The sequence below is a fragment of the Primulina huaijiensis genome, chromosome 7 (assembly GCF_012295235.1).
Source record: "Primulina huaijiensis isolate GDHJ02 chromosome 7, ASM1229523v2, whole genome shotgun sequence".
NCBI classification, from domain to species: Eukaryota; Viridiplantae; Streptophyta; class Magnoliopsida; order Lamiales; family Gesneriaceae; genus Primulina; species Primulina huaijiensis.
The window spans coordinates 18,199,206-18,206,753 of NC_133312.1; the positions used below are offsets into that span (position 1 = coordinate 18,199,206).

A 7,548-nucleotide genomic window follows, 5' to 3' on the forward strand; every position below is an offset into this window, starting at 1 on the left:
AGGAAGCAGTAAGTTGGGTTTCAAAACTGTAAACAGTTATGACGTTATCTACAACAGAAGTAGAATATATGACAGCTACTCAAGCTTGTAAGGAGACAATATAGATTAAAAGGTTATTGGAGGAGATCAGACACAAACAAGATAAAATTCTTTTATTTTGTGATAGTCAGAGTGCCTTATACATCGCAATGAATCCAGCCATTCATTACAAGACTAAGCACATTAAAGTTTTCACTTTGTTCTAAAAAAAGAAGTGTGGATATGCAGAAGATCCATACAAATGATAACATAGCTGATGTTATGACCAAACCAGTGAACACTGATAAGTTTGAGTGGTGTAGATCCTCAAGTGACCTACATAAACGTAAGCAGCAGAAAATGACAAGATTGAAAGGATGTGTAGAGATGTGTTTGATTCTCAATCAAATCTCTAAGTGAGAGAATGTAGGTGGTTGGTGAAATTTAATAAGGTAAGTGCATGTCGGCGAGAATTTATTGAGGTAGGTGGTATCAACGCGATGAGGATGAATGAAACGCGTCGAGCCCCATTCTCTAATATCTCATTTCCGTTCTTTTATCTCATCTCATATCATTTGAGTGTTTAGTTCTATAATATTTGTGAAACGTTTGTTCTCTTATATTAAAAAAGTTTGTGTTCTCTTTAAAAACACAGTAAGTGATTGTATACCATAAAATTTTATAGTGTATTTTTTTCATCTTGTTCGTTGTTTTTACCATAATAATTTTTAGAGGTTTTTCACGTAAATCTCGGTGTTCAGTTTTATATATTATTTTCATATTATTATCTCAAGATGCAGGATCTAAACCAATGAAAAGCACCAACAACAAATTGCAAGAAAACAAACAAATCCTACGAAAGTGAATAAGCTTGCGTACATCAGTTTAGACATAGCAAAACAACAATCAAGTTCTAACAACCCATTTCAAGCTCAAGAAAAGGCATGATATCTCTTCAATTAGTAACACCGCTTGCAGCTCCTCGAAGCGCTAGTGTGTCTAAACTTCAAGACAGCTTGAGATAGGAGAAACAAGTTCCAAGGATACATCAGAACTGCCTCTTTCGCTTTGAGCTAGTAACGTCTCCTTGATGTTGATGAGGATAGAAATTATGCAACTGTGAGGTGCATATTTCGGGCACCGAGACTGCGCAGTCCAACGGATTCTGGTCATTTTTAGGCCAATAAAGCCCAGATGCTGTGTGCGGTGAAGCAATTTGTGGAACTGCCCAGAATGCATCCGGCACAAGATCCATACACTCGTCAACACCGAGTATTGCATCAGCAGCTCGGACAGCTGAGGAGCAATCGGAGTCTCCAAGCTTCCCACCATCCGCCTGATGTATATATTTGGCATTAGTTCGAATGGCCAATGGCTAGTAAAGCAGCAGATATCGGATTTAAAAGTCACGCTTGTCTTAAAAGCTTGAGACACAAAATGATTGATAGAAAAACATGAAGCCAAACCTCACCAAGCGGGACTGCAAAAACTAGATCCGATAGCTTCAATATATTATTATACTTGCAATATTTAATAAACAAATGACGAAACAATAGAAATCTCGTTAGCAAAAAGAAGACAAAATCATAAATCAAACATAATTTGGAAGAAAAAGATAGATTTTGAACATATGGGTTTTTTGGCAACAAATTTTAGCATAATTGAGTTTTCTAGATAACACACATGTAACAACTGTCAAAATGAACAATATTATAAAAGCATGAATTAAATAGAGGAATCATTGCTCACGAAATTATAGTTCAGATTGATATCACCAAGTCCGAGAAATCCTCAAGCGGCCATTGTGAAACACCTCCAGTTGCAACACCTCCCGCAAAAGAAAGCTCTGGCGATGAAAAATGATCCCCTAAACCAGCTTGGATAGGCACACTTTTATTGTGTAGACCATTTGATGGCACTAGAGCCATCTGCTTTGAAATAGAACGAGGTTCGGTTTCAGATATTTTCTCACTAGAGCGAGTCTTCCATGGGCAAGATGGATTAGGTTCAGTTGCTTCGAGTCCTACTTTGACTCCAGTGAGTAAAAACCTCTGATGGGCCGACACCAAGGAATTTACCGTGTGTATGGTAACATCACATTTTCTGCAAAGTAAAGCTCTATCCTCCAGGCAAAAGAAATAGCCCTCTGTCTCCTTCAAATGTAGTGAAAGAAGCATAAAAAACTACTCATAGTGCATGAGATATATAATCAGACGTGAAAAGACTGTGAAAATGCAAGTGCAGTCTAGAATTATTAAAAGTGCATTAAGGAGCACATGCGTCCACTCAAAATGCACACGTCCAAAACATAACGGGAGAACAAGATAGCATGTTAAATTTGAGACTTAAACCTAACTCAACCCCAAAAACTAGTTCGGGTGAACAAGATTGTCCAAATCGCAACTCTCAAATGGTTTTATCTAATGGATGTGGAACATCTAACACACAGATTAATAACATTTAAAAATTTTAATGTATCAAAAAGTTTCTGTCATGTAGGCACTAATACCAATTTCGCAAGCCATTCAACAAGACACTGTTACAGTTTACAATACAAATGAAATGACTTCGAATTTCAATTAGAATACACAATTCTTTCATTTGGTCAGTCTTGGGAATTCAACGAGAACCAAGGCTATTGCTTTGCGATAAAGGCACATGCGCCATGGCTCATGAACTTTGGCGTGCTTCTAGTGCGCTGATCCTCTCTACATCTCGAGTCTAAGAACATGCCTTGTTAGCGCACATATAATTAGGGATGGCAATTTAATCCGAACCCGTTGGAGGATCCGATACCCGACCCGAATAGAAGAGGGTATGGAGGGATTTTTAGATCCGATTAAATAATTGGGTAATCGGGTATGTGGATTTTCGGGTTCGGGTATGGAGGCGGGTTTGATATAATCCGACCCACACCCGACCCGAATACCCGTTTAAATTAATATATATAAATATATATATGTATGTATATATGTATATATATAGTAATTATATTTATTTATATTAAAGATTCATCAGTCAATCCACCGATTTTCGGAGTTTTCAATACATATAATCATAAATTTGAAAATTAAAGAAAACGATGCTTTGTATATTAAAAGAGAAGAAAATATATAAAATTTCATTTTTCTTATATATATATACTTATTATTATTATAAAGCGTGAATAATTTTTCTTATTGTTCATTTAAATAATTTTTTAAATATTCATAACTTCATTGAAATAATTTAAATTTGAAAAAATTCAATTGTATATGATAATTGGGTATTTGGGTAGGGTATGAGTATTCGATAATCCGATGGATATGAGGACGTGGATGAAATTCAATACCCGATGGGTATGGGGATGAATTTAATAAATGAGTATGGGGATGAATGTATGAAATCCGACCCATACCCTACCTATTGTCATCCCTACCGGAAAGGGCTTTTTTTCCTAATAAAATAAGAAACATGAATGCGTTCAAAAAAATCACAACATACTGTTCATTTCCTTACCCCAACCACTACAATCCCACTTAACAACACGCAGAAAACCAACAAAAACAAATCAACAAAAACTCTAGTTAAATTGTAAAACTAAAAGTTGAGGGAGATGAACAAACCTGACAGATATCACACTTGGGCATCTGGGAAAGGGAGCTAAAAAGGGGAACCCTCTGATGCTTACTAGCGAGCTTATTGGCGGCGTGCACTTTCTGGTCACAATTCAAGCACAGCGCCGCCTTATCGGCACAGCAGAGGACGTTCGCCTCCGCTGCCTCGCAACTGTCACACTGAATCTTCATGCTTGCTTCGGAACTACCGAAATCACGAAGAACCCACCTCTCAAAATGGTAAAAAATTGATGTTCCTAATAAATTTCTACGAAGGAGGAGACCGTTCGGGAGGGGGGAGCCAGGAGTTGTATTCGAAAGAGGAGACAACTGTGTCTTCAGGAAGGTCTCGGAATTTGTTTCTGTATGATGGATTCTTCTTTTTATACTAGCAACCGACGCACACGCGTGTGTCCTGAATATATGAGCGGGATATATTAAATATTCATGATATCACAACACCATTACACCAAAATATTTGATATCATGAATATATTATTGAAATGTCATTGATTCCGAAGCTTAAATAAATATGTCAACCTCAAATAAATTAACACATTAAAAACCATTTAAAAAACTCATAGAAACTTAAGAAGAACACGATAAAGAAAATTGAGCACCATTTTCACACCAATTGTACAAAAATAAAATAAAATTAGATAGATGATAACAAACCAAAAAAATTAATTCATGACTACATTAACATTGAACATCGAAAACAAAAATGCAAAAAGTTCCAATCACAGTGTGAGCGTAGGCAAAATTTTAAAAAAAACACACACAGAGAATTCACAGAAAATATGCGAAACATAAATATATAAAATAAAATGAATTTGACGGTAACAAAGAGAAGAAGAGAGAGATTAACCTACCTCTACTTGTACAGATCCATTGCATAAAGTAAAAAAGTGCACTTTTAGTATGTTCCATAATCCATTGCATATCAAACACTTCCCAATGACAGGAATTAACAAAGTTCCCTTTTAACATTATTCCATTGCATTTAATCAAAACATTCCTCGTAAAGTTCTTACCGAAAAGGAGGAAATCTAACCAAACCTTAACAACTTTTTACTAAAGTAATATCTAACCAAACCTTAATAACTTTTTACTAAAGCAAGTGTCATGATATGACTATTTTTAACCAACAATGTTTTACATCTTTTACATAAAAAAATCATAGAGAAGTACAAAACGCACGACCTTACCCTTCAATGATGATGGCAGAAGGGTGGGTAATTCCACAATGCATACTTCAACTCATAAAAAAAATGAATATAGAAGTATCAGATAGCACATCATGAATTGAGCGAAAGATAATATAATATGGTCACTTTTCATCCACATTTAAAAATTGTTAAGAAACGTATCACATTAAAAAGTTATATATACCACATCAGGCTTATCATCATCTTCCCAAGAGTCCTTCACGTCATCATCTTCCAAATCTTCATCATCCCAGTTATTCTTCAGCTGCTCCTTTTTGAGAAGATTTGGAACACTCTCATCTTCTGAAAGATGAAAATCGTCAATCATAATCATTTGAACAAAACTAATGAGATTGAATCTTATAATGTCACAACAGAAAGCCATACGTGGAAAAAAAAAGGATTTAGACCTCATATATTTATAGTGGGCTGATCAAATAAGCACTTATACTTGCATTTTTCCAATGCACATATTTTGCTAAAGTTGCAAGATAAAGAAGTAGATTGTCTAGAAAAAAAAATTCTAGTATATTTAGCCTTTATAGATCAGAACATCTTTGCAATGAGCTCCGATTATGTAAAGTTAATGTTTACACATATTTTAGGGAAAAGATATCCAAAGCCAATTTTAAATAAAAACACCCTAAATAATTTCCGTGGGAGGGGCGGGGCGTTCATGGAGGAAAAAGCACAGATGAAAATTTAAGGAATAATCAAGAAAAATAACGGCCCAAAAAACTCAAAAAACTTCGAACATTCAGATAAGAGTCAACTTAAAATACTCCAGTCCTCCATCAAGGTCTGATTCTTAAACACCCAGTGGATAACTTCAGATATCGACAGTCCATTTGTTAAAAAGGGAAATAACTGTCAAATTAGCCATTGCAATAAATCAAAGGAGGCCCGGAGTTCATAATTACATATCAATCGATTACAATTGTAAGAGCAAAAAAGCACCAAAACCCACGAATACAATAGGATCAAAAAAGAGAAACCCGTATTCAAACTCAAAAGTTCTAGAAACATAATCGAAGAAAAGTAATAATCGTTTCGCTTCTAATAAATTACGGTTTCTTGAAACGAAGATCTCACCTTTCAAGATAAACAGATCCTTGATTTCTTCAAGTAATTTACTGATCGAATGAAAAGAAATCAAATTAAAATAATATATGCCAGTACGGCGAAAAGACGAAGCGCAAGAGCGGGAGGGTGAGGATCCGAGAGAGAAGATTTGTGAGGATCCAGAAAATTTCGAGAGAGAAGAATTGAAAGGGTAAATCAACAAGGGCAACTTAGGATTCAGTACCCAAAATTTTTAAACTTTGGTTTTACTACCCAATTTTATTATTTTTCTCAAAATACCCCTCAACCTCTTTTTAATTAAATTGATTTTTCTTTTTAAATTAATGGCCTATCATGCTTCCGTAAAATAAATTAAATCTTATACCTTTTTGACCAGAATGCCACCGGGTTATATACACCGTATTTTACGAACTGCTCCTCACAATTCAACCACATGATCGCAACCGATGGTTACAGACGCAGATTCCTTCAGCAGCACTTAGCACAACTCTAATTCGTTTCCTACCTTAGAGTGTACAGTAAAAGATAAATTTTGAAAATAATACATGAGAGGGGCTAAGAGCAAATATCTCTTTATTCAAACACAAATATCTTTTATTACATTGAAACCTCCTGTAGAGGAGGAGGAACTTGCTTAGCTACTTATAGTAGCCGAAACTTGAAAACACACAAACTAGAAAGAGAAAATATTGCAATTGGTTTTGAAAGAAATGAGGAAAATGTTCGATGATCTTCACTTCCTTCTTTCTGTCTTATTTATAGAAGGCTTCCTTCGGATTTGAAACTCGGACTTCAACTCTTCATAAGCCTTTACAGCTTGCCTTGAGACCATGTAGTGGTTGAATGGTCCTTTAAAATGGTCCCTCCACTTTTCTTGCAAAATGTCTTTTTCTAGATTATTAATCTAGAAATCAACTTCTCATCTTCTCTTAGTTCTCCGAGATACAAATAGAGATGAGTCTGGAATAGATCTGCTGTTATCTCATCACCCTTTTCTTTGTACATCTTAATTATTTATCTGAGAGCAGCAGCTTCACTTCTCTTGTAATTTATCCTTCTTTTCAAAACTTTAAGATATACTCGATACATCTTTGAGTTTTGATTTTTCTGGCGTGTTTTACTGGTTCCAAATTACCCGTATTTATATTGTAAATTTTTGGGTCCAGTTTCTTGTTTTGATTGGATTTCCTTTATCTTTAAAGATAAGGTATCCGATGTTCTTTGTCATTTTTCCACCGATTATTGGTGGTCCTGTCCTTCCACTCTCATGGTGTATTTTCTTTTTGGTGAGTGGGATTGGTCACATGTCCCTTTTAATTTTGTCGAGGAATCTTGGGATTTTTGTATCCTCAAGGAAAATGTGAATGTGGTCCTTCCCCACTTGTCCTTGCTTCGGTAGTATGTTTCCGATCAGATCTTGGTTTGAATCCCTTACCGATCTCCGGTTCTTTCTGATTCTGGCATTCGGGACAGATGTTTTCTGACCATCTTCCTATATGTGCCATATTACAGAATTTTCGGCGAGTCTCTTTACTAGCCAGCAGCTTGCTGTTCCACAGAAGATTTCTGTTCTTTTCGAATAGGTCTTCTGCAAAACTTGTAGTTTTTCCTGTCATAGTGTTTAACAGGAATGATCCATTTAA

At 35.5% G+C, this 7,548-nt stretch overlaps 1 pseudogene; it reads right to left on the bottom strand.

Annotated features, from left to right (window-relative positions):
- Window positions 1-830: 830 nt before the first annotated feature.
- LOC140980180 (B-box zinc finger protein 22-like) lies at window positions 831-3,987 on the bottom strand (annotated as a pseudogene).
- Window positions 3,988-7,548: the final 3,561 nt, after the last annotated feature.